Source organism: Halichoerus grypus, chromosome 11 (assembly GCF_964656455.1).
Source record: "Halichoerus grypus chromosome 11, mHalGry1.hap1.1, whole genome shotgun sequence".
NCBI lineage: Eukaryota > Metazoa > Chordata > Mammalia > Carnivora > Phocidae > Halichoerus > Halichoerus grypus.
Genome location: NC_135722.1, coordinates 42,915,727 through 42,943,081, shown reverse-complemented (window position 1 = coordinate 42,943,081; position 27,355 = coordinate 42,915,727). Strand labels below are relative to the sequence as shown.

Below are 27,355 nucleotides of genomic sequence, written 5' to 3'. Positions count from 1 at the left end.
TGTGTTGCCATAAATGTCTCACCAGAGTTCCATGGGAACTGAGAGGAGGAGGTGCCTGGCTTGCTGGGGAAAAGACTGTCCAGTGGATTGGAAAGATGAGCAGGATTTTCTAGGCAAAGTAACAGAAATGGGCATCCTGAGAGGATGGTAAATCAAAACTTATTGGGGGTTATAAATTTAAAGACAACGTATAAATATTCTCTCTTAAGGCTAAACTCTTATCTCATTGGCTTTTAGGTGGTGCTGGCTAGAGGGCACACTTTTGGACCCAAACTTAAGTTTTCAAATGTGGAATCCTAGGCCTTCACTGGTAAGTTTGTTTGATGCCTCCTTACGGAATGATGCTCTTGAGGATCGGTATTTGGAATAAAGGGCAAGGAAGTTATCACTGGCACAGGTCTGTGGAGCTTACCAAGCCTGGACTCGAGAGAAGCCTGTAATACAGGCAGAAAGGACTCACAGGAAGAGTGACATTTCACTGTCTCTGCGATAGATGCAGAGAGGGGGGCCAGAGGAGGGGCATCCGGGGGTGTAGGGAAGTCCCACCTCATGGAGGGGTGGGGCTTTGGCTGTGTTTGGAAGGAAAAGTCCAAAAAGGAGTGAAATAAGCTTTTTGGGTTCAAGAAGTTGGGTGTGAGATATAAAGAAAGTGGGCTCACAGCAGCAAACCCACAGGAGTAAGAGCTTTATCCAGAAGAGTCACGGGCAAGACATTTGGCAGGATAGGATTACTCTAGACCAAGGTCAGCAAACATCTTCTGCAAAAGGTCAGCTGGTAAATATTTTTGGCTTCACAGGCCATGTGGTCTCTGTCACAGCGACTCAGCCCTGCTGTTGGAGCATGAAAGCTGCCACAGCTGATCTGTGAATGAATGGGCGTGGCTGGGTCCCCGGAAAGCTTTACTTACAGGAACAAGTGGTAGGTGGCATTTGGCCTGTGGGCTCCAGTTTGCAGACTCCATCTCTAGACCCTGAATGTCAGGCTGAGACACTTGGACTTTATCCTGGAGGCAGTGGGAAGCCATTGAGGTTATTTTGGGCAAAGAATTGAAATGGCAGAAGTGACATGCTAAGACCTTTCATCTGATAGCTAGACTAGAGGCAAGGGGCCTGTTCAAATGAGCAGCAGCAATCCACGTGTGACATCATATGGCTAACAGTGGTTCAGATGGGAGCGAAGGACCAATAGAAGAGAGATTGCAAAGGGAGAACCATAAGATTTTTAGTCTTCTTGGACTTTAAAGACAGGAGCCAAAGAAAATGAAAGTTTGGTAGTTCACGGTGGTACCATTGACAAATGTACAGACTGGAGATGGAGAGGGGTGCCTGATGCATCTGGTCTTAGATACACCGAATTTAGGATGACAGTGGTTCATCCGCAGGAAATGTCCAATAGACAATTGGAGATGCAGGGCGGAAGCCTGGACTGAGGTTTGGTCCGGACATGTAGAAGGGAAGCCATAGGATTAAATGAGTTCTCCCCATGATGAGCAGAGAGCCGAGCCTTGGGGAGTGTGCGTAACTCTGGATGGAAGAAGAAGGTGGAAGAGAACCGGAGGCCAAGGAGGAGAGAGTCCCACAAAGGGAAGAGGAGGGAGCAGCAGAGACTCTGGAGAAGGGCTTGAAGGAAGGCTGCTGAATTGGTGACCAGTTGGTTACAGATGGCCTTGAGGAACGTGATGCCACAGAGGGGAATGGGGGCTGAGGGCTCCAGGCTGCACAGGGTCACACATAAATGAGGGATAAAGCATCAGAGACATCAGTGAAAGAAAGAGGCCACTCAGAGAGAGTGTGGTAGAAGAAGGGAGGTACACATACGATTTGGACATTTGCATGTCACAGTTACCTTTTCTTTAGCTTTGAGGCAGGCCCAGCATGCCATGACCAGTTCTCATTTCCTTCTCTGGAGCCAAGCTTTTGTGGGGGTTTGTGTATACATTGGGCTTGTGATTGTGTTCTTCTGCTCCCTTTGAGGTGTGGTGCTCATAGCTCTGCCACAACTTGCAGCATGGAATCCAGCCCATGTCTGGACTCTTGCCATAAGACAAGATGTGATCTGTTGGGGAGATAGTTGCATTTGCCTAAATTGAGGGAGAAAAGAGGGTAGACCAAGGAACTGAAATGAGACTTCTTACTGCCGAGTCTGCCCCCATAGGGGACTTTGAGATAATTCTTCAAGCCATCCAACCAGATGTCAGTTTGTGCTCTGAGTATTTCAAGTGTCCATTCTTTGGTCTGAATTCTACGGTCTTTTTGGCTTGGTTGGTGTGAATATAGCAGTTTGAGATCTGGTCATAAAAGCAACAGGTGTAACTGGTTTCGAGCCACCATTTATCAAACTCTCACTATGTACCAGGCTTGGAGCTGGGTGCTCGGTACGCGTCATTTTATGTCATCTCTGCAACAATCCCCAACACGGGGTTTTAGTATTACCACTTCAGCAGTGAGGAAATCAAATCATAAAGAGGTTGAGAAACCTACCCGAGGTCACAAGAGATTTGAACCCAGATCTGAACCCTGGTTACACTGCTCCCTGTTTTCTCTCGCTTTGAGTCTGGAATTTCTCCTCCTACTTCCGTAGAAGGACTAGAGAAAGATTGAGCTGTACGGGTTAAATATTCAGAGCCTGTAGTGGGTGTTTCCACCTCTTAGGAGTCTTTTGAAAGGGTGGACTTTTCAGAAAGTCTCTGAAAAAAAACAAGACCAAATCTCAAATACTTTAACTGTTTCCCCAGGTAAAATTTTCCTTAGTTGGAGAAGGCGACAGTCTTGGGTTTGGAAAGGAAATAGCACTAGGAGGCATGACAGTCAGATCCCAGGCCTCGCATGATGGTAGTTGTCATCTACTTTTTGTTTAAATATTTGGCATTTCTCTCTGCTCACCTCCAACTTTCAGCTCTGAGGGCAGGGTCCTGTTTTGTCTTATTTACCAGCACTCCCTGCAGCATCTAGCATGGTTTTGCCATGTAGGATGTACTCAGTATATATTTGTTGTTTCTAAAGAGCCGGGAGGCTTGGGACAAGCCTCCTCTGTGTGCCAGGCACTGCTCTGGGCACTGTGGTTCTGGGGGTGACAAAGGACAAGTTCTCTGTCCTCATGAGGCTACTCATGAGAATCTTTCTAGTAGGGGAGACAGAACAAATGTGTGAGATGTATAATGGCATGATAATGCTCTGAAGTAAAATGAAGTGAGAGAAGGGGGTAGAGGGTGATGGGCCCAGTAGTTTAGTTAGGGTCATCGAGAAGGGCCCAACCAAGAAATGAAGTGAGACGGAGTGGTTTTTGGGGACAAAGTCATAATAATTCCCTTTGAGGGTTCTACAGACGTCAGCTGAACTGTCAACACTTCTTCTTAATTCTTTTGCTGGGCCCCGGTGGCTAACAGCTAGCTGACTGCTCCCAGCCATGCGGAGCCCCTGTTCGGGCCCGCTGAGTGCTCCCTTCCCCTCCCTGGTAGGTGTGCAATCTCCTTACCTGGCCTGCCTCTCCTGGTTCTCCTCCAGCCTCAGAGGCCTCGCCTCCGCAGCCTGCTTTGCCACTTCTCTTTCCTTGGTCCTTACCCTTCATAAGGCTTTACTCAGTCCCTTCCTCATCGCTGCAAAGATCATCCCCGGGTGAGCCCCTGCACTGCTCACCTCCACCCTGCAGTCCCCCAGAACTGCAGAGCCAGCCCCGAACCTCCTCCCAGGCCGCACCGCTAGCTGCTGCCCGCAGGCACCTGGCGCTCACCCCTGCCCTTGCCGCGAGTGCGTCTGTCTCCCCGTGCAGCCTGCCTTGCCCGCGACTGCAGCCCCAAGTTGTGTCTCCTGCACGAGCCACCCCTAGCTTTGTCCTTTCCCCCGACTGTCCTGTTCTGTTGGTTACTGCGTCCTCCTGAAGAGGACATCTTCTGATTTGTCCACTCGCTTCTCCTCCTTCCCTGCTCCTTCACTTAGGACTCATCCTTTGGATTCCTTTCAACAGCCTCCTAATTGGTCTTCCTGTGTCCATTTTTGTCCTTCCTCAGTCCACCCCCACACTCCTTATCAGCATGATGTTTATAACTCACTCATCTGATCATGGCTCGCTCCTGCTGCAGACTCTCCGAGGGCTCCTCATTGCTTGTGGGATAAGACCGAAGCCCCTGGGGCGCCTGGGTGGCTCAGTTGGTTAAGTGACTGCCTTCGGCTCAGGTCATGATCCTGGAGTGCCTGGATCGAGTCCCGCATCGGGCTCCCTGCTCGGCATGGAGTCTGCTTCTCCCTCTGACCCTCCCCACTCTCATGTGCTCTCTCTCATTCTCTCTCTCTCAAATAAATAAATAAAATCTTTTAAAAAAATAAAAAAAATAAAAAAAGACCGAAGCCCCTTCAGCGGGCCTGCGGTCTTTCATGATTGGGCCTTGGGCCACATTCCTCATGCCCTACCCCGGATTTCTAACCTCAGCCCAGCCTCCGCCAGCCATCCCCGCTGGACCCTCCTGGGAATGACCCGCCCCCTGCTCCCCATTTCAGCAGCTCAGGACAGGTTTCCAATCTTCCGGACACCTTCCTTCCCACGCTGCTCCTCTCTGTGACCTGGACATGACCTTCCTGCCGGCTCCCAGAACACCCTGCCTTTCTCTCTCCCAAAGCACTTATCAGCATAACTGTTGATTTACTACTTGTCATGCTCAGTAAACTGCGCTCCTTAAGGGTGGGGATGACACATGCGTGTGCATGCGTGCACACACACACACAAGCGCACGTGTGCACGCATACACACTATCTCTGGGTTCTCGGAGCCAGCACAGTACACCTGGCTCAGGAAGTGTTTGTTGAAGGAGGAGGGATAGCAGAGTCTGTGCAGCCAGACAACAGATCCATAATGTGATCAAATGTATTTGGAATGGGAGGTTCGTTGGCCATTGCGTTCGGCAGGGCCACCCCTCCCCTCAGCTTTGAGTGCAAGATACATTGCTGGGGGTTTGGGTTGGGCGCTACCCGCTGTGGGTCTCCCGGCAAACTGAAGCCTGAGGAATGTCACTTCTCTAGAGTCTTTGCCCCGCACTTTAAAAAAAATTCCTGTTGTTGATGGAATAGTAATAGCAATTCAGAATGGAAAATAATCCGTCAAGGAGTGCTCAGGAATGAGGTCTACCCAGCTTCATCCTGGGTGAGTCCCACACTTCCTAAATTAGCCAAAATAATGATTCTTGCTCACCGCTGACAGCTTCCCTCCCCCATCGTCCCGCTGAGAATGCTTTTCTGGCTGGGAGAGCAGGACAGCTAGTGGTCCTTTGTGGAGATGCCCCCAGGGCTTCTTTATCTGCATTTGGAACCTTGTCCAGTCCTGGGTGAGCACTGAGGAGTGGCAAACAGGAAGGGGCTCTGACCCGAGATGCCAGGGCAGTGTCTGTACCCCCCATAGGAGCTGGCACCGTGCACCTGGCCAGCCGCCAGTCTATGTGCTCCTGCTTCCCTGTGGGGCCGTCAGCTCGATGCTTGTTGCACCTTCTCCGTTTCCTAGTTCTGCCACAGGAAACTGGGAAATTGTACCGAGAATGCAGCCTTTGCGTGGGGGCTCACAGTAATCTGGGAGGGCTTCCTAGAGGAAGGAGCCATTCTTACCGCGGAGGTGCCCTGCTGACCAGGGTGCTCCAGCAGGCACTTGGAGCTGCTGTCCTCTCCCGGTAAGACGTAGAATGCTGCTTTCCCTTTCGGGGACTTTCCAGCAGCCTCTCCCGCTGCATGGAGGCATTTTCCTTCTGGTTTGCCTCGTCCGCGACCCTTCTCTCCGATTTGCCTCCTCCTAGGAAGCCTCCCCCGACCTCCCAGATAAGAGACCTGGTCCTGTCGTCACTGTTACCATTATCATTATATACGGCCTATTGATTGCTAGCCAGGGGGCATGTGCTGGGACAGTGCTTGCTGGGCAGGCACTTGGTACCAGGGCCTTGGTGGGTGTCGGCTGTGCTAAGTGTCATCGTTAGTACCCCACAGACCCCCTTTAGGGGACGGAGGCCCAGGTAACGCAGGACCGGCGAGCACGGGTTTGCCGCAGGTGCCTGGGTTGTGGAGCACCGGGCTGCGCTCTGACCCGTTCTTCCTGTGCCACCGTCCCTCTGCCACGCGTGCGCGCAGCCCGCCCTCCCGCTCGTTCGTGGCGCTCGCCACAGGGGCCGGTCTCTGTTTATTTGTGTGGTTGTAGATAAGCGCATGTTTGCCCTGCCCCCCTCTCCCCGCCCTGCCCCGGGCAGCCGGGTGAGCCCAGGACTGCAGGGACCTGCCTGCTAGGTAGTGCTCCACACCATGGCCTGCCTGACCGCCCGCTCTTTCTCTGTGCCCCTGCACCACGGGCGTCTGGGCTTCCTGGGGGGCCCCGCACGTGTTAGCCTCTGTCCTCCCGTTTCCCCTTCCGAGCCGCGGTGCTGAGGAAGCATCTGTACCTCAGCAGAGGCCCTTCCTCTCAGACCCTCAGGCCCACTCCCTGTGTCCTCTTCTGCAGCTTCCTAAGGAAGTGGAGCCCATTCTCCCCCAAGGATGGAGCCAGCACCTTCCTCTGCTCCTCGGGCCCTGCACACACTCTGGGGATGGCTGTGACCCCTGAAGGCCATCATGACCCGTGTGCCTGCCCTCCCCGTCCTTCCGGAGCCCCTGGGGGCCAGCCGGGGCGTGGTGTCTGTGGCAGGGCGGCACCGTGTAGAGTCAGGGCTGAGGGGTCTGCGGAAGCAGGTAAGGGAGGACAGAAGTCACTACCTTAAGAGCAGCTGCTGATGCAGCCTGTGTCGGTGAGCGTATGTGGGCGAAGGGGTGTGTGTACCTCTCGCTCCCTGTTTTTACTTGCATAATTTATCCTGGGGCATGTTAGAGACTGTGTCTCCCTCTCTCAGGGCTCTGATGCGGGGACCTTGAATAATAGATATTTCATAGCCACGGGCTAAATAAATATTTTCTCCTCTCCCAAGCTGCAGGCACCTCCCCTCCCCCCCCCCCTTTGGTACCTCAGTGACCACTTCACAGGGCTGTTGTGACTGTCAGCACCCGCTTCCCAGACCCCCTTCAGAGAGCAGTGCCGCGAAAGCCCCATCTAGACCCCAGCAGGCTGGGCTACCCTGCTGAGGCTGGAGGCAGGCAGGCCGTTCCCCGGGGGGCACCTCACCGGGCCTCAAGGGCCCTCTGTGGCCAGGCTGGCTGAGCTCCGAGTGACTCACCCTGGCTTTGAGTGGGAAAAATAAAAATAAAATAAATGGCTTCTGACCAAATGGGGAAAGTGGGCATGGGGGAGGAGCCGCAGGAGGACGCTGGCCACGCCTTGGGTACATTTGCCCGCAGCAAACTGAGGTTGGCTTAAAGCCCAGACTCCACCTTTAAAGGGGACTCGCATGCTGGTCTCACGCCCTGGCCCTGGAATGTCAGACTCTGTGCCTGCGAGTGACGTGACTCGGACGACCCACCCAAGTTCTGTAGGCCTCAGTTTCCTCACCTGTAAAATGGGATGGTGATAATAGTAATCATCTCGATGAGGTTCTTGTGCGGGTGAGATGACAATGTGCTGAGCCCCGGCATGTCGAAAATGCCAAGGATCTGTTATTGTTGTTCTTTAAAAGTCGTATCGTTAATAACAACTGTGAGACGACTTTAGACAAGATACAAAGTCTAAAATGCAGTTAAAGGCCCTGAGGAGTGAGATAAGGTCTAGGAAAGGCACTTCGTGAATTGTGAATTACGTGCAGATATTGTTATTAGCACAAATATATCTTGTTGTCTGGGCTTTGGAAAAAATGACTGAGCACAGTTTGATGATGTTAAGGCTAAATTCTTCGTTGTTTTGGCTTTTCATTTTGGAGGGAGATTTGTTAGGCCTTCCCTGGAATCTTGCCCAGAGGCTGTGTGACCCACACTGGTGCTCCTGGGTGCCAAACGCCTAAGTCGCACCTGGCGCCAGGAACCTTTCTGTGCTTGCTGTTGTTATTTGAAATGTCTTAGGATAAACAGCTAACGCATAGTAGTAGGCTAAGTTCTTAGAGATTCACTGACAGCAAATTGTGGAAATTTGCTCTGGACCTGGGAAATTCTCACTCTCAAGTGTTTTTATGCCTAGGATAGCCAAGTAATTTTAAACAATGTCTTCACAATTTGGTATGGACAACTACCCTTGTTTTCTCAAGTACGTTAGAAATATATTCCTAGTATCAACTGCTTGACTCTCATTCTATATTATTTCCCTGCCTCCTCCCATCCTTCTGAAAATAAAATTGAACGAAAATTACCCATTAAAAAATGTAGATACTTTCGGGCAGAGGTTGGAAACTCGACTCATGGGCCATATCTGACCTGCAGGTGTATTTGGTTCAGTGTTCACGCTATTTTAAAACTTTACAGTTAGCGGCAATTGAAACTTGGTAGGTGTTGTCTAGAAATCTGGATTTCTAGCTCTGCATGAAAACCTGCAGGTCTGACAGCATGGGGTCCATCTTTCTTCATGGCAATGCTCAAAAGAGAGTGGTGGTCCCTCCTCCAGGCACTGGTCTCTCCAGTTGGCCCCACCCTGCATCTTTACCCAGCCTGCAGATCACTGAGCTGGCAGTCTCTGCTGAACGGAACCCACACCTCTTAGACACTGCAACAATTTAGAGTTATTTTCATGAGCAACTATGCCCATAGATAGGAAGGTTATTTCACCCCGTAAGTTGACATTTTTATGAGAACCCAAGCTTCATTGAGGCCCTTTTGGATTTAGGAGAGTCACCTTCTCTCCTCCCCGTGGGATTTCCTCATTAGCAGTTTTTAAGAACTCTTCAGCCTGACCTAATAAGTCAACATAAAAGATTGGATAATGCAGGATATAAATTTTGATTGCCCCTATTTAAGAGAGGTTGAAAACAAGTGAACTTTAGTTCCGTAATTTATGATGTTGTAAATTTGAACAAGACACTTAATCCTTTTTATTAGCCGTCTTATTGACATAGTTGTAATTTGGCAGAATTCCTATTGAAATAGGGGAGGGGTTTGAGATTCTCAGTCCTGGAGGCCATCCCCACCTTTGGTCCTTTCTTGGGCAAGCCCAGGAGTGCACAGGGGACCGGTGGCCGCACGCAGAGACGGGAGAGGAGGTGGTTACTTTAGGGGATTCCTTGCAAACACTGAAATTTTAAAAATCATTATTATTCTATGACCTTTTAGATCTAGTTTTTGTTTCTGTCATCAGGAAAGAGTATACACTTGTAACAAATGCAGACAACACTGAAGTGCATTCACATGAAGGAAGAAAGTCTTCATGACTTCCCCACCCCCGACTTTCTCCAAAAATAGGTACTTCTGAGACTTTGTTGGGTATAGTCCTGGACTTTATTTGCTCGGTGTTCCCCCTCCCTCGTTTGCCCTTATCCCCAATATACGCATTTTTACTTCTTTTTTTTTTTTTAATTTTTTTTATTTATTTAATTGACAGAGAGAGACACAGTGAGAGAGGTAACACAAGCACGGGGAGTGGGATTGGGAGAAGCAGGCTTCCTGCCGAGCAGGGAGCCCGATGCCGGGCTCGATCCCAGGACCCTGGGATCGTGACCTGAGCCGAAGGCAGTCGCTTAACCAACTGAGCCACCCAGGCGCCCCTGCATTTTTACTTCTGTTTTGTAAAAATGGAATTTCTCTCTTCGTACGGTTCTGTGACTTTCAGTGGCCACCTCCCAATTATTGTGGTCATCTTTTCAAGTTGATATGTACAGGGAAATGTGCCATATTATTTTTGACAGCTGTACCCCATGGTGTGGATACATTTCAGGTTTATTGCATCATTCCCGTACTAGCAGACACCCAGGTTCCGATCTTTGGCCATTGCACCAACTGCTACTGCAGCCGTGGCCGTGCCCACTTGTGAACTTCTGCGTGAGATTTTCTGTGGTGTAGATACCAAGAAGTGGGACTTCTGGCTTAAATAGCTTGCATTTAAAATTTGAATCAGTATTGCCTAATTGCCCTTCCAAAAGCCTGGACCAATTCATGCTCCTCCCAAGAGTATCCAATTATGGCGTTAATAATCTAGCTTTTTTTGCTTGAGCACATAGAAGAAAAGTAAACTTCAAAAAAGTCACACATGTGCCGTCTAAATGACACATTTGTCTTAGTCTATAGGTTTAATTAAATGAGTTTCATGTTTTGATTTTGGTGATGGTTATCGTCTTACACGATGACAAAAATGCTCCTCAACCGTTGTAGCCAATTTAATTATTAAATACTTAAGGGGGACCTGGATGGCTCAGTTGGTTAAGCATCCGCCTTCGGCTTGGGTCATGATTTCCGGGTCCTGGGATCGAACCCCGTGTCAGGCTCCCTGCTCAGTGGGGAGTCTGCTTCTCCCTCTCCCTCTGCTCCTCCCCCCTGCTTGTGCTCTCTCTCTCTCTCTCTCAAATAAATAAATAAATAATCTTAAAAAAAAAAATGTATTTAAGGATCGTAGTTGTGCCAAGTAGCCTCTGGAAGAGTAACAGCCAAATCACAGCTTCCTTTTCCAGGGCTCTCCCAGGGCTGCTTGGGTTTACCCCAGAGCCCTCAGTACAGAGGCTGGGTCAGCATTTACACGGGCTGCAGGTGAGGTAGTGAGGTACCTGAGGTTCCCAGCACCCCTTCTTTACATCTGAACACCCTTTTACATGGACAGATTCTTCCCACATGTATTATCTCATAGCGTCCCTCCCTACAACCTCTCTGTGAAGCCAGCATTCCCCTCTTCCCCCTCTTTATACCTGGGGACACTCAGGCCCAAAGAAGATCTGCCGTACGAAGTGTGGCACGGCTGGTAAGGAACAGTGCCTTGAACACAGGTCTTCTGACTCCAAGTGTGGTGGAGTCAAACCCCTGCGAGGCTGAGATGTAGCTTTTTGCCTACAGCACATCATGGAAGTTTCCTTTACTGAGCTGGAGGTGGAGAAAGGAAAAGGAAGGGACATTCCCAGACTTCTGTGGTCACTTATGCCCACAGCTTTCTCCTAGCAGTGCTGACACTCATGATCATGTTCTTGAATGTTTCCCCAGCAATTGGGAAAGATCTGTGAATTCTCGACCAGGGGACTTAGCTGATCACACGTGGCTGAGAACCGCTGACCCAGAATGTATCTCCTTCTCAGACAGGATGGGTCTGGGGAGGTGGTCGACTTACCACGTGCTAACTGCCTGCGAAAATTTTGAATTCTGTCTTCTCCAGAGGCATCCTCTCTGCCTCTCTGACCTGGTGTTTGGCTTTTGCTACCAGATTACCGTGTGTTGGCCAAAGCTCCTTAGCACTCACCTTACTGATGAGCCTGCGGGGAGATTTGATGCCCAGACCATTCATCCTTCCAGGATGCCCTCAACTTCATTAGACCCATGCAGGGGGGCTGGTCTAGTGAAAGCAGGGATCTGGAGTCTGATAGACCTGGGATCAAATCCTTGACTCATCACTTTTACTAGCAGTATGAAACTTTGGCTGTTGACCTCACCTCCCTGAGCCTCAGTGTCCCCTTCTACAAAATAGGGATAATAATTCTCTCATGGGGCATTTTGAGGAATACATGAATTAAGATTTAAAAGGTGCCTATGTTCAGCACAGAATGGATACTTATAAATGTCAGTCCTGGCTCTTTTTCCTGCAATAGAGAGAAGGTTCTCCTCTGGGCATGCTCCAAACTGCAGGCTGCTGGCTGGGGATCCTGGGGCCAGAGGAGGGCCACCAAGATGACTCATACATGCACGATGTGTACTCTCAGGAACTCACTATTAGGTAGGGGAACCCAATACGCAGACACGATGTGATGTGTCCGTTGGTAAGAATCAATTAACAGAGCAGAGATTAATTAACCTGGGGTGAGGGGGAAGAAGTCATCAAACAAGTAGGGTATTGAAGATTGAATAGGAGTTTGATGGAGATGATAAGGCGATAGATAATGAACAGCCAACTCTGTTCATTAGCCATCAAGTTACAATATATGTTAACTTCATTGACTCTTACCAATACACTGATATATTCATTCATCCTCTCTCTTTTCCTTTTTCCTCTCCTCTGCCTTCTCACCTTCTCCCCTCCCAGCCCTAAGATACTCAGCCACTCAAAATTTCTCAAAGAATTCCTTTATGCTTTGGTAAATCCTCAGAGGACTGATGCTCCTTTACTCTGCAAAGTTTTTACAAGAGCGCTGGTATAGCTCCCTTCTTTCCATCCCCTTTTTTCCTACAGTATGAGTAAGCTCTTTTGCTTTCTCAGCAGTGAACCAACTACCAGCCATTTGATGCTCGCTGCGTCACTCCCGTATACCAGGGGCATGTGTCATCCCGTTTAGCAGCCAGAACAACTTTGGGAAACAGGGACTCTTTACAGATAAAGAAATGGAGGCTTAGAGAGGCTGATATGCTGATTCTTACACAAGTCGGGGAGCGACGGTTCCGCTGCGGGCTTCTTTCCCCTGGCCTCCACTGCTTTGTTCAGTGCCTGGCACACAGTAGGTGGGCAGCGAACATTTGTCCCAAAGAATGAGAGAACTGCTACCCACGCATCTGGTCTTGTAACCCTCCTGGGGCAGTGACAGCGCTCCTCACTTAGTGTCCCATTTATTAGTGGGGGTCCCAGAATCACATAGCAGTCATCATTGACACAAAAGACAGTTTCCCATTCCCCTTGCTCTTATTTCTAGGGTACATGTAAGCAGATAGGTTAGACTGTTAAAGCTTTGTGTTTGGCTTTATCTCTGCCCTGTAAGAAATATCTGGCAGAGTGCAGGTGCAGTGCTCCCAGAGCCCGGCCCGGGGTTCGGGGGCTTGGATTCCAGCTTCCGTTCCACTGGTGACTCCCCAATAACAGCGGGCACATCACACCCCTCTCCACAGTTCCATTTCCTCGGCACGCTCTGGGGCTTCCTGGGTCCCTAAGGCTCCTGGCTGCTCTCCGAGCTGGTGTGATAGGGGGAGGCTGTGGAATGTGCTGGAAGGAACATAGGCAGTGGTTTCGGGAAGACGTGACTGAATCCTGGCTCCGGTACTTCCCAGCCCTGTGACCTTGGGCAGATCACCTAACCGCTCTGATACTCGTGGTTTATATCTGTAAAAGAGCGCCAGGGGGACCTGCTTCCAGGCTCACTCTCGCGAGAACAGGAGGCCATGTGAACGAGGGCGGTTTCCTTCCCTCTGTGTCTGACGCCTGAGTGCTTTGGGTTTGGACTCGCTGGGTGTTTCTGCAGTGAGACCCAAGACACGTTTCTCCGGTGCGGTGGTGTTCGTGACACCTCGTAACACCCCGAGATACTCAGCCCTTAGATCTCTTGAAGCTCTTTTGTATTGTTAGGAAACTCCTGGAGGGCAGGCACCATTCTACCCCATGGAGCTGGGCTACTGCCGCAGGGGCAACACCTGGCTGTTCCCCGTTTCCCTCGCAGACCGCGGCCGCGGTGTGCGTCACTGCGCACGCGTGTACTTTCTTGTGTGCCTCGTTACAGAGAGGAGAACTGCGTTCGTTTAGCAGTTTGCCACGCGCAGGCCTTATGTTAGGAGGGGATTGCAGAGAGGAATAGTCTCACAGTCACTGCCCTCAAGGAGCTCACAAGGAGGAAAGGTGCAAATAGGGGTGACCCAAGGCCATCGGGGCATGCGCCGGGGCACCGCAGGAGAAGGGAGGGCTGAGGGCAGTCAGGAGGGCCTTTAGACAAGAGGTGCCTTTTGAGCAAGTCTTAAGAGACGAGTAGGAGTCTACCCTAGAGAAGTGCAGACAGAGCATTCCAGGCAGGGGGAGCCACAGAGCGGAGGCCAGAGCCTAGACGAGGTGACGCCTGGGGGCGGGTCTGGAGCTGGGGCCAAGAGGTGGAGGACCTGGTGGTCATCCGTGCGGTGATGAGCTCAGACCTTTCTCCCGAGCCCCAACCCACATACCCGCTGCCCACTCCAGCATCCACACTTTGATGTTTCATGGGCATCCCAGACCCAACATAACTCAACACAGGTCTTGATATTTTTTCTTAAAAAGAAAAAAAAAAGGCAAAGATATGACTCCTCCCCCATCTTCCCCATCTTACATGGCAGGCCCATTTCCCTGGTTACACAGGCCCAACATGCAGGCGTCGTCTTGGATCCTGCTCCTTCCCTGGCACCTCACTGCTTGGGTTGTTGATAGCTGTTCCATCAGAGTGTATCTTGAAAGCCACCACATCTCCCTACCCTCATCCAGATGTCGCCCATCTCGCAGCTAGTCTCCCTGTTTCTGTTCTGGCCCCACTGCTATCAGTCTTCCACAGAATCAGGCAGAGTGACCTTTGAAAAAGTAAATCAGATTGTGTCATGTCCCTGCCAAAACTCTCCGATGGCTTCCTAGCATCCTTGGAATAGAAGCCGAACTCCTTGCCATGGCCTGCCAGCCCATCCTGCTTCTCTGGTCTCATCACTTAGCACTCTGTGCTCTGCTCACTCCATCCCAGCTGCTGTGTCTTTCTTGCTGTTCCTCTTTCTTGCCTCAGGGCCTTTGCATTTACTGTTCTCGGCCTGAATCAGTCTTCCCCAACATCCCTGCCTGGCTGACCTTCATTCCATTTTGGTCTCTGTTCAAATGAGGGTGGGGGGGACAGAGAGGAATGGACTTACGGTCACTGTGTTCAAGGACTAAAAATGCACTGTCCTACTCTACCCCTGGCCCCATCACTCGGCCCGCTTACCTTGCTTTATTTCTCTTCATTAGCACTCATCACTACCTGCCTTTATATGATAGATTTATTTGTCTCCCTTACTGTTTGTCTTACCCTACTAGAATGTAAGTCCCTGAGGCTGGGTGCTTGTCTTACCTGTCTCATTCACCACTCCATCTCCAGGACATAAAACAGAGCCTGGCACCCAGGAGGTGATCATCACACATTAGATTGGTGAGGGAAAAAAAAAAAAATGAATGAATTAATGCAAGTGAAGACTCTGGCGTTTATTCTGTAGGCAGTGCAAATCTAGTAGACATCTTTCAGGAGGTGAGTGACGTGGTCAGCACTTTTATTTTAGAAAGCCAGCTGGTGGCAGTGTGGGGGCTGGACTGTAGGAGGAGGCAGCAGAACTAGTTAGAGGCAGTTAAAATGGTCCAGGAAATTGATGCTGAGTCCTGGGTAGGGCTGTGGGCATGGCGGAGAGGGGACCGATGACAGGGTGTGAAGGCCTTTGAGGATCTTTGGTTCCTGTTGGGGTAACTTGGTACAGCAATTCCTCTATCAGAAATGCAGGAGGTAAGCTGGTCTGGGAAGAGGCTAGCAATCCTCTGTGGAGTTTTTTCTCCTCAAGCAAATGTCAGCTCTGGGAGGCACGTTCTCTGCGGTGCCGTTGGCTCTCTGAGGAGCGACTCTGCTGCTCTACAGAGTCCCCTGTTCAGACGTTCGGTCAGAGTGTAGTCAAGATGGCGGTATCAGTGAGACCGATTCTTCTTCCTGCAGACGTGCCCTTTGCTCTTATACACTATAACCCCACTAGGTCTTTGGTTCCTTCTTGCAACGAGTACTTTTCCTCATATTTAACTCCCAAGGAGACTTGCTCTGACAAATTCTCTTCTCTTTGAGAACGCCTCTGCTCCACCCATGTCCCGGACAGGGTTTACCAGTAACGTGGGGGTTCGGCATCTCCCTTACCACAAACACACACGGGGACTCCTCTCCCTGGGGTGTTAGAGAGTCAGGTTGTCGGTGGGCATATATTCATAGCCCAGGAAGAGCCATGCTGTTTGGTACTGCAGCCTCTTGAAAACTTTCTTTTGGAGCTTGAATTATTCCTTCTTCCAGAAGTCCCCAGTCCTCTCCAACTCGCAATGAAAAGCCTTTCATCTCTGAGTAAATACATTCCTAGCCATCCTGCTGAGGTGTCCCCTCTCTGTTCCTCACTGAGAATATGCCAGCCCAGGCTCTGAAGCCTTGGTCCAAAGTTCCTAATCCTGTTTGTCGAGCCCTGTGCAGTGAAATGCACCATGTGTACTGCCAGATGCCCACCTCCCACCGTCCTTCTCTCTCCCAAAGGTCCAGATGCCATTACATTACATTACATTACATTACATTACATTACATTACATTACACTACATTACATTACATTAATAGCTACGCCGTCGAGCTCCTGAGTGCCAGGTACTGTGTTAAACACTTCACATGCATTCTGTCTCACCCTTCCCACCCTGCCAGGGTGAGTATTATTAATCTTTTTACAGATGAGGAAACTGAGACTTGGCAGTGCAGTGGAGTTAAGAGCAGGGGCTTAGAGTCCCGACAGACCCAGGTTTGAATCCCCACTAACTGTGGACCTTGGGCATGCTACTGAATCTTTTTAACCTTCTTTTTCCACATCTAGAAGACAGAATCGAGAGAGGGGTCATGTGTCACTGTGAAAAGTAAACAACATGTGTTATCTCATAAGCATAGAAGCGTTTGTCTGCTATACTCTAGACTTTGTGCTGCCAGTAAGTAATAGCTCATCGTAGATATTATTGTCTCATTGTCGTGGTCCTCGCCATTGTCGTCATCTTCACCGTCATCGTCATCATCCCTCAAGGCTCACGTCTCAAGGCTACATGACTAGTACGTGGGTGGGGTCGGGATTGAACCTAGCCCTGCCTGGCTGCCAAGCCCTTGTTCCGTCTCCTGTCCCAGGCTGTTGCTCCCAAGTTCATGCTGCCTAAGACTTTCTGTCCCTGAGGTTGCTCTCTTGGTCTTTTCTGGTTCTGCCTGGGCACTGGGCTCAAGCTGGAGCTCAGAAGTTCCTCAGTGCCTTCTGGCCAGTGACCTCATTTCAGTCATTGACCTGAGCAGTCCCAGTGGCCAGGCTGTTCGGGCAAGAGCTTGGACAATTTTCCCTGATTGTCCATGTCATCTTGTCTACTCTGCAAGCCAGGGGGGCTCCCCATGTCGTTGTTTATGCCACAGGATTGTCCAAGGAAAACAGGAGTGGCAGCAGAAAGGGCTGGTGGGTGTCCCTGCCTTTCGGGGTCACAGATCATTTTGTGAATCTAGTGACATTTATGGAGCCTCCCTCCAAAAAATGCGCATGACAGAGTCTCACAAGACCAACATTGTTCATGAGACATTTGCTCTGAAGCCCCCCCAGAAATTCTAGCTCAGAAATTCAGAATCAGAAGGTTAGCTTATGGGCTTGTCTATCATCTTACCCCCACTCATTCACAATCACGAAGGGCTTCCAGTGTCTGTAGGGTGTTTGTATTCACACGTTGCTAGGCCATCCTGGTAGCATTTGGAAAAACCTGTTTTATCGATACCATTTGCCATTTTCATTTCTTTCCCGTATTTGAGAAGTGTATCTACACACTAGAATTGGCTGGCCGTTTTGATGAGACTGACCTGCTGACTTAATTCAAGCCCTAGCCTGCATCTAGCAGACAGCCTGGGGAGGCGTTTTGGCCCCCAGTATCAGACTAATAGGAATTGTACTGTGATACACAGCTTATAAAGGTGCATACGCTTAGCTTCAGCAGGGTTCAGTGTTCCAAATTCAGGTAAATGTAAATCTCTACTTTTCAATTTTAAGATTTTTGAAATTTCAATCTTAAAAAGTGTGCTTCCTTTCTTTTTTTTTTTTTATTCCAGTTTTCAAGGTGTGGGTATGGGGGAAGGCACATGCCAAGCCCACTTTATAGTCTTCTAACTTGCTCACAGGCCTCTCTCTCCTTGGAAACTTTCCAGCAAATTATGGAGTAAGCCTGCTGATTCTCACAGCAATAGGAGTCACGGGTGTCCCTGCCAATGGCGTCTCCCCTCCCTGCCTGCCTCCCGAGCTCCACAGAAGGGAAGGAAGGAACCTTCCATAATGGGGGCTCAGGAACCCTTCCTCCACCCTGGCTGTGCGTCTGTGGTGCTGATGCCCTCTGCAGACAGCGGGGGCGCTGAGGTCTGGGGACACAGGAACCGAATCTGTCATATATTAGATCATTTGATGTAAAGCTTTTTCTGATACATAGTTTTTCCTCTAAAGTTTTTCCCCTTTGCTTTTTCTAAATTATAAAAGCAACAGATGCTCACTTCAAAGCCAGGATTAGAACTTTTCGCGCCTGGCTTGGAATTCCAGCTCCATGAACTCATTAGATGTGCAGCCCTGGGAAAAACACACACCCTCTCTGAGCCTTGATTTTCTCATTGTTACAGAAGAGGTAATGATTTCACCTCATCACACTGCCATGAGCACCGAGGGAGATTGGTCCATAGAATGCTCTTCCGGAGGTTTGGCGTGGATTCATTTTGTTTCCTCAGTGAATATTTGTTGAGTACCTGTGAACCAGTCACCATTCTAGTTGCTCTGGAAATATTCGAGAACAAGACAGAGGGGGTCTCTGCTCTCATGATGCTCACATTCTAATCCGAGGAGATGCAAAGAAATGAGACCATTTCAGAAATTAAGAAACGAGAACCCACAGGTGGTGGGTGAGTCACAGGAAGGGCCACTTTATTTTTATTTATTTTTATTTTTTATTTTTTATTTTTTTTAAAGATTTTATTTATTTATTTGACAGAGAGAGACGCAGCGAGAGAGGGAACACAAGCAGGGGGAGTAGGAGAGAGAGAGAAGCAGGCTTTCCGCGGAGCAGGGAGCCCGATGCGGGGCTCGATCCCAGGACCCTAGGATCATGACCTGAGCCGAAGGCAGACGCTTAACGACTGAGCCACCCAGGCGCCCCATATTTTTATTTTTTAAAGATTGATTTATTTTGGAGTGTGGGGAGAGACAGAGAGAGAGAATCTTCGGCAGATTCCCCGCTGAGCGCAGGACCCCTCCCCCCGCCCCCGCACTGTGAGGGCTCAATCTCACAACCCTGAGATCGTGACCTGAGCCGAAGTCAAGTCGCACGCTTAACTGACTGAGCCACCCAGGTGCCCCAGGAAGGGCCACTTGAGACTGGACAGCCAGAGGAGACCTCTCTGACGAGGCTCCATGCTTTGTGACCTCCAAGTCCCAAGCTTTCCAGCTTTGAACAGCTCTCCCCCCTTAAAGTATAGGTCCCAGTTTTGAATTTGGAAAATCTGACCACAGAGCACATATCCGTTCTCTTTGGGGGCGGCCTTTCTTTACCCATTGGCTCCGCATTCAGAGCATGAGCTTCTGGGGCTGGAGCTGTGGCGCAGGGCCTTTTGCTCCAAGAGGAGCGCTCACCTAGTGGAGCTGACACTGAAGGGAGGAGGGAGGGTGATGAGTTTCTAGCCGGAGCCCATTTTGCTCCAGTGCTGCTTTGAGCATTCTGGTTTCTAAGGAACTGGAAGTAATTTCTTTCTCAGTGAGACTGTGGCACTCTGCAATCTCCGGATTCTCTGCCTGCAGTGTTTTAAGGGCTGGTTGGGGCCACGGAAGCCGGCCAGCCGGGGCCGCCCCAGCTCGTGCATTGGCATTTGAACCACAGAGCGTCAGCCTGACACCCAGTATCATCCCTCCCAGGGTAGAATATGGGTTTTTAAGTGACCGGCTCAGTCTGCTGCACTGAACAAGAGGGACCCAAACTGATTAGTGAGGAAAGGTGCCGAGCAGAAGGGCGGGCTGCCTGTGACTCACCTGTCATGTTCCCAGCTGACCTACTTTAATTTGACCTTGATTTGCTCGGTGCAGTTGGTGCAGTTAAGAGACACTGTCGTGAAGGCCCTTCTGCCGCCTGACTTGAGCCCAGCATGTGACGGCCCAGGATCGCCTACGTACACATGACCCAGGCAGATGGACGGATGGACAGGTGGTTAGTTTTTCATTTACCTCTGAACTGTAATTCGATCACAAGGAAAGGGCTTAATTTCAAGAAAATGGAACAATTATTTCAGACTAGATATGGTGCCAGAGCAGCAGGCCTTCCTCCTTGCTGCCGGGCGGCTTAATCAGGAGGTGGCCTAGATGGCGGCCTTTCAAGTGGGTCCTTGCAGTAGCTTGGCAACTGGTACAGGGTCATAATTGGAAGAATTTGGCTCTGAGTGTCTGTGGGTGTTTACAGTGCACTATAGGGCAGGGCTTCTTTTATTTATAGAATATTGTGAGCAACAAGCAGCAGAAGGCTGAAAAGCCACTAAATCTCGATTTATTTTTAACAAATTCCATTTTTCCCCTCATCCCAGAAGGAGAACTGAGTTATTAAAAAACAGTAAAAAATACATCATCACAGAGCATGCCATATCTAATTATGGGGTTGCCAGCGTCGGCCTGCAGCCACATTTTAAGGGCTTTGTAAATCAGCCATCCATTCAATCTGTGAACTTATATGACTCCTATTCTTCATTTAGATGTAGAGCGAAATTATTGGCAAGTGAGTGCTGATCAGAAAAAGTTCTACACTGTCTAAATTAAGAGATGGAATGTATAAATATAGAAGAGTGTACTTATGTTCTCAAAGGGAGATAAAATCACTCCTCCTTGTCCATTATGCTTAGCCATACAAGCACACATCCCATAGCACTGGATACCCGAGAGAGGTCCTCGATACCCGCAATGGCGGATCTGCGCCGCTCAAAGGAGCTGTCCTGTGATATCTTGCTGAGTGATTATTACCCACACAAGCATGAAAGACACGAATCCAGTGCTTTGTGGCCTGCGTTCTCATAGTGTCTGAGAGCTGGACAAGACTTCAGGGGCCCCTAGCTCAAGTACATCCTAGTCTAGGTGGGGAAGCTGAGGCCCAGAGAGGAGAGTGGCTTTCCTGGGGCCCCACAGCGGGTCAGGGCAGAGCGGGGCTGGGGCTGTGGTCCCTAGGCTCTCCCCTAACAGAGCCCTCCTGTGCCAAGCTCGGAGCAAGTGAACTAGACAGATCAGATTTCTATCCTGCAGGGTTCACAGTCTCAGACAGACATCAAGACAGTCCAATAGTCACCATCTGCTTAAGTAGACAGGGTTGTGTGAGTACAACAGCCGGCCAGACGAGTGGGGGAGATGGTGAGAGGGGGTCCTGGGAATCTGTGTCTTTGGACACTAAGGCAGAGGTCAAATCAGCCACTCTCTGGCCCATTTGGAAAAGCTTTATGGATGCTGTAAAGTTTCTAAAGGAAGAAGGTGCAGCGCGTTTGCTGAGTATTGGGGGAGGAAGAGTATGGCGGCATGGTGGTGCCAGGGAAGGTGGTTATGGTGGTCTGGGAGGAGCCCTGAAAGTGGATCATTGAGGAGATCTCATGGGAATACCAAAGGGAGTGCAAGCCTGGAGCACGGGCCAGGGACAGATGGGTCTGAGTGCTGCAGAGTGCTCTGGCCCAGACTGGGATGGCATGCGGGTGGCGTGGGCACAGCCATTCCCAGTCCTCGGGCTCCCAGTTACTGCTCATGGTGGCTTCTTTCCGACACTCAGAATCCTTTGTACAGCTCTCCAGGCAGCCAGTATCCACGGGCTAGAGCTGGCCCGGGAGCTGTACCCTGTCTCTGCCTTGCCCTAGGCTAATGGCCCTGCACGGTGCCTGGCCAGAGTGCGGCGCTCTTGGGGGTTAGGTCTCTTTTTGTGGCTGGGAGGAGGCAGAGGGAGTGAGAGAAACCTTTATGAGGAAGGATGGACTGTGGAAGCTTCTGGAAAAGTCACCTCTTGGCAGTACTGGAAGCCAGTGGTTTTAGAGGATGTGAGTAGGCCCGGAGGGGGGTGCCCGGGACCTAAATTAAGGCTGTAGCAGTCAGCATGGAGAGGGGCAAGTGGGGAGGAGAGCTTACAGGGAGGAAGCCTCAGTGGGGGTTAGCTGCAGACAGCCAGCCAACCAGAGGGTGAAGGACAGCCACGGGCTGGGACAGGAACCCACTAGGCAGAGGAGGTTCGTGGTGGGGAGAGAGCAATGAAGGCCTTCCCGGCAGATCCAGCGAATTGGGGGCCTGAGTTACTCAGGCTGGGGCCTGTGGAGTATTGAGAACCTTCTCTCTGAAAGGAGATGTTCTCTGTCTTCCTGCCCTATAAGTTCCTAACCGCTCCAGACAGCGGTTCTCAAAAATATTTGCAGGCGGGCACCTGGGTGGCTCAGTTGGTTAAGCAACTGCCTTCAGCTCAGGTCATGATCCTGGAGTCCCGGGATCGAGTCCCACAGTGGGCTCCCCACTGAGTGGAGAGTCTGCTTCTCCCTTTGACCCTCTCCCCTCTCATGCTCTCTCTCACTCTCTCTCTCTCAAATAAATAAATAAAATCTTAAAAAAAAAAAAAAAATATTTGCAGGCCTTTCCAGGAGGTGCAAAGAGTTGGAAGTCAGTACATAGGATGTCTCTGGTGTCATCTCCATGAATTGTTTTTCCTTAATCTTTTGATACCTCCAGCTGCTGATCTGCTTTTGAGCCCTCGGAGCCGGGCACCTGTGAATGAGCAGTTAGCAGTTGTACAGGAAATACCTGAGAAGGAGCTCATGAGCTTGAGTCTCAGAATCTTGTATTTTTTCTTGCATTTGTGTCGTAGTTTTTATACAGTCTGATAATTTTTCAATGACAAAATGTTTTCTACTTTTTAAAATTTTTCCATTTTTGTAGTTTATAAAGGTGATAACATTCATGATGGAGGATACTTCCCGAATCAGTTTTCAGGGAGCAGATTAGCCCCTTCCTCCCTCTAGTTGCCTGCTCCTGGCCGTCTCCCCGTGTCCCAGCATCTCCTCCTGTGTGCAGCTCAGCCCAGGAGACCAAGGACACCCAGGCCAAGGGCTTGTGTCAGTAAAAGTTTCGGTGGTAAAGAACATTGAAACCTTGCCAGAGAGATGGCTGGGAAGCTGCCTGTGGAGCTGGCCAATCTGATGACTTCGTACTGTGTGCCCCAAATAACAGTGGCTTTAGTAATTGATGCTGTCTTTAAATTCTCCAAAGTAAGAAAATGTTGATAGTTTGTTGCCACAGCTCTGTCATCTCACCCTTTCCGGGAATCACTTTGCTAGGCACCCAGCAGGTGTTCAGGAAACACTGTTGAGTTTCATGGAGCCATTGCTGGTCATGGCCACCAAGCCTCCCCACTCCATGGTGTTCTGAGACAATGAAGTGAAAGTCCTGAAGGTTGTGTGCACGAAGACAGTCCAAAGTCCCTCCTCCTTCCTTCGGGCTGATGGGCCACACCCTGACTATCAGCACTTACTTGCTCGTTATCGGAGTGATAGAATGGTCCTGTGGGAAGGGGCGTCAGGGGTCACTGCCCCTGGCCACTCTCCTGGGCAGGAAAACCACATGTGTACTGTTCAGGACAGGAAGGCAGGCCCCTGACCCCCTCAGGAACCCGCACACCAGGCATCCTGCTCCCCCTTTGTGGACATGTCTGCCTGTTCGAAAATCCTTCTTTATTCTAATCCAAAGCTGCCTCTTGGCTCTGTTTCCCCATTGACCTAGGTCAGCCCTTTGTAGCAATATGGAACAAAGGCCCGCGGGTGTGGCATGGTTCCACTTTTGAAGTTTGGAAGTAGTGCTCATGGACCCCTTCCCCTCACTCCCCTCCCCCCCTTTATCTCCCTTGCAGGGTGTATGTTCTGCAGGGCTCTCAGCTGTTCTTTCTGTGACAGGACAGTCAGTATTCATTTCAGCCATAGGCAACCCTGAGTGCTCACCTTGGGTCAGGCACGGTTCTAAGCTCTTACATGAATGTCTCTATTACTGCCTACAACCACTCTGTGAGGTGGCTACTGTCAATATCCTCATTTTACTCATGGGGAAACTGAGGAACAGAGGTCCGATCCTGTCCAGAGCCGCACCAGTAAACAGCAGGGCAGAGGTGGGGACCCAGGCGGTCTGGCGCTTGCGCTCCTGGCTGAGGGGCTATTCTGTCTCGCACCCCGAGCGCTCACAGTGAGCTCGTGGCACACGAGACTGGGGCTGGCCCTACTTTGACTTTTTTGCAAGAAATCGTTTGACCGGAGCCCCAGTCGGACCCTTTTCTGTGAAACCTCCTCAGAGATTGTGTGCACACAGCGGACGACCAGGCAGAGGCCTGTGCACTGTCATCAACAGATGGGTTCATCCGAGCTCTGCCAGGCCCCATGGGGTGCATTCGGATCAGGGTGACAAATAGGGGCTGTGTACATTTGCTTTTCCTGAACATGAAGTCTGATGCAATGGGTTCCTTGTTCAAAGTGCTTAGTCACGGTTTTGTGGCCAGAAAGCAGAGGGAGAAAGGTGCCTAAGGACTATCAGACGGGACCCCCTCTTCAAGCACCTGATCCAGTGTTCAGTCCCACAGGACAGCCCCGGCAGTTATGGGGCGGAGGGACATGATGCCCACCTGCCCGCCAAAGCTGGATGGTAGGTGCCAAATACACATTTTTCTGAAATGCATAAGTCAGGAGGGGTTTTTAAATGTGCAGGAGAGAGGGAGGGGGTCAGGGCCGGTCTGGCCTGGGCTGGAGGGCTGGCCCTGCCCCTGACCAGCTGTGTAACAAGCTGCCGGCCACTTGTGGTCTTGGTTTCCTCTTCTGGAAGGTGGAAATAACACTATCTTCTCAGAGGGATGATCTGGAGGGTAATTAAGCAGGGGCAGACATGCCATGAAGCTGTAGTGACTGTTCTGGAGCGTTCCCTACACCTGACACCTCACAGTTTGGTGACCAAGCCCTCGCTCACTGTCTGGCCTTTCCTGCATTTGCGGTGTGGGCTCCAGCCCCATGGCTGCCTGCCACCTTGTGGAGTGTGAAACGGACTGTGGAGGCATGGGCCTTCCGGGGCAGGAAAAGTCCCTGCGGTCACACTGGTTGTCCTGGCCTGACCCCTGGCAGGTCAGGCCGGGCTCCCACAGGAGTCTATGACTTCATCAAGAGTCTGCTTCCTGTGCTCAGGAACCGCTGGGTCCAGGCCACACACTGGCGGAACCCGAAGGGCCGAGAAGCTGGGATTGAACCATCTTTCTTTTTGCTCATTGCTTTTCAGACAGCCTGCACCCCAGTTACAATTTCCTAAAGATTGAAGTAGCAAAGTGAGGGACCTGGTCCCCAAGGTGTGGGCCCAGACACCTGGAGGGAGAGCAGCTTAAAGTAATAGAAAAAGGACTGGACAAAATCGAATTCTGTTGTTACTAAAAATGGGGCCCTGAGCAAGGACCTAACCTCCCTGAAATGTGGTGTCTGTATCTGAAAATTGGGGATGGTAATAGACCTAACCCCTGAGGTTAGGAGGATTAGACGAGATACCATGGGAGCCTAACAAAAGGCACCTAGCACAATGTCTCCAATTAATAAATATGAATATTAGAATAATTTCCTTTCTCCTCCCCTGTCTGCCCCTTCTCCTTACCTAGTCCTGACTGCTATTGGTTTCCTATATGGCTTTGGGTAAATATCTTAACCTCTCTTTGCCCCTTCTCTTTGTAGAAAAGATAGAGTTGAACCAGCTACTGGTTCTGAATAGGTACGTAGCGCCCCCTATAGGACATCTTGGGAATGTGTAGGGCGATTTGGCTGTCCCGGTAATGCGGGACAGGGCTATCTGGGGAAAAGCAGATTTGCTAGATGCAACCCATGGAGAACAAAAGATTGTCCAACTTCCTACACAACCTCCTAAAGTTCAGTGGGCATTCATGTAGGTGGAACTCTGTTTACAAGTATCTGAGCCTGGAATCTGACTCCACTTTAAGCATAAACACACATAATTTTTGCATGTTTTTAATATATACTGAATTTTCCAGGAACACAACTACCAAGCATCTGAAGTTTACCTGTTCGTTATAAATAGGACCTCATTACATCTTTCATCATGTCTTCTAGAGTAGCTGTACCCAACATTTGCATATTGACTCTGGATGTAGTATCTTATTTTAACGAACTTTCCTTTCTTCTTTGTATTTTAGTTAGGGTATTGTGTTGATTGTTTTTGAAATTATAAGTGCTGGTAGGTTATATTATTTACAGATTTCAAGAGGGTGAAAAGAATGTTAAAAATATTTGTATTGAATCTTTGAAAGTATGAGAGAGGGTGTGTGCACGCGCACATGCACGTGTATGTATTAGCTTATAAATTAGCTGGAGAAACCTTAGAATGAACCTGAAATGAAAGGAAACGGGTTCTTTGAACAAGTTGAAGGGGGACTTAGACAAATATAGGGAGACAAAGGGAGACTGAGACAAACTTAGACAAATGGGTTAAATATATATACATACATATTTTTTTTAATTTTAGAAAGGACAAGTAACACTAAAGGAAACCAGAGAGGTATGCAACAAAGGAATGGGGTCAGAATATCCAACATGGCTCCTCTGAGCCTAGGATTTATGTGATCATAGTAAATATAAAAGCCAAATATTCATCTACCCCAAATAATTATGTAACTTTGTTGGCTGAATGGGAGGGTAGGTTCCTATGTGCGCCTATAATGACAGATATAATGGAAGAGAGGTGCCTTTTCCTCTCCCGTGGTGAGAAGTGGGTAGATCCTGGTTGAGACTGGAACATCACTGAGTGGTACCATAAGCTGTTGTTCAGAGATGTGGAGGTGCTTTCCATAACTGGTTGCCTCTGGAAATGGGTGGGGGAACGGGCAGGAGAACCTGGGGACAGATATTTTTCCAGTAGCCTTGTAGAACTTTATGAGTCTTTAAACTAGCCCCTGGGGGAAAAAAAAACTTTAATAAAAAATAAAAATTGAATTTAAAAAAGTGGTTTCATTTCTCTTAAAATGTCCTTTTACATAAGAATATGTAATGGAAGTCAGAATTTTTAATAGCATCCTTTGTCAGAGAAATAAGGTATTTTGGTGTTTCCCCTGTCCCTTTTAGAAAATATGTAATCTTAAAGAGTCTGAAACATGATTTTCATCATCTTTCTTCATCTTTGCCGTTTCTGTTTTTTTTTTTCACCACTCCCACCTGCACATACGTTTTTTTTTTTTTAACATCCATGTGCAGATTTTTAGAGAAAGGAGAACCAGCCAGCCTCCCTGCCCTTTACCATGTTGTTTTATGGCCTCTGCCTGCACGAATTAATTGTGTGAATTTTGTGAATTACCTCTTCTATTCTTTAGTTTTCCACTAGGGTGTTTGTCTTTTTATTGGTTCATAGGAGGTTTTATTTTTGTTTTGTTTAATTAAGAAAGGATAATAGTCCTTCCCCGTCACAGAGCTTTCGAGTCACACTGACCTGGGTGTGAATCCTGGCTTTCTCACTCATGAGCTCAGAATTTCAGGCAATTTATTTAAGTCTCTGAGAATGAGTTACTTCTTTGAAAACTACATGAAACAACACTGACTGGCACAAAATCCAAGCCCAGTGTGTGGTTTCTGCTGCCACAGCTTTTGCATTATTACTTTTCTTGTGATCCTTGCACTGAATATTTTCTCAAAAAACGCACCTCAAGAACTCATGCTTTTTCAGATCCTTGGACAATTACCACTCCCTTGCTGTAACCAAAGCTCAGAAAAATGAAACTGAAATCACTGAAATAATTGTTTTATTCCTCGCGTAGGAATGAAAGAAAACAAGTTGATTCCGTTTGAGCTAAAAGAGGAACTTGCAGGGTCATTCCTGGGGTCAGGA

The 27,355-nt window shown here is 49.4% G+C and overlaps 1 protein-coding gene across 8 annotated transcripts in view; it reads left to right on the top strand.

Annotated features, from left to right (window-relative positions):
• The window catches only part of BMAL1 (basic helix-loop-helix ARNT like 1), a 99,111-nt gene that overhangs the window by 29,478 nt on the left and 42,278 nt on the right, over positions 1–27,355 (top strand). For 5 of the 8 annotated variants that reach the window (XM_036087892.2, XM_036087895.2, XM_036087894.2 and 2 more), the window contains exon 2: positions 238–310. The exons of 2 other annotated variants lie outside the window; for them this stretch is intronic. The gene's annotated coding sequence lies outside the window, so the exon portion shown is untranslated. Of the gene's footprint in view, positions 1–25; positions 148–237; positions 311–27,355 lie in introns of all 8 variants that reach the window. One more of the 8 variants, XM_036087890.2, reaches the window with a different exon arrangement.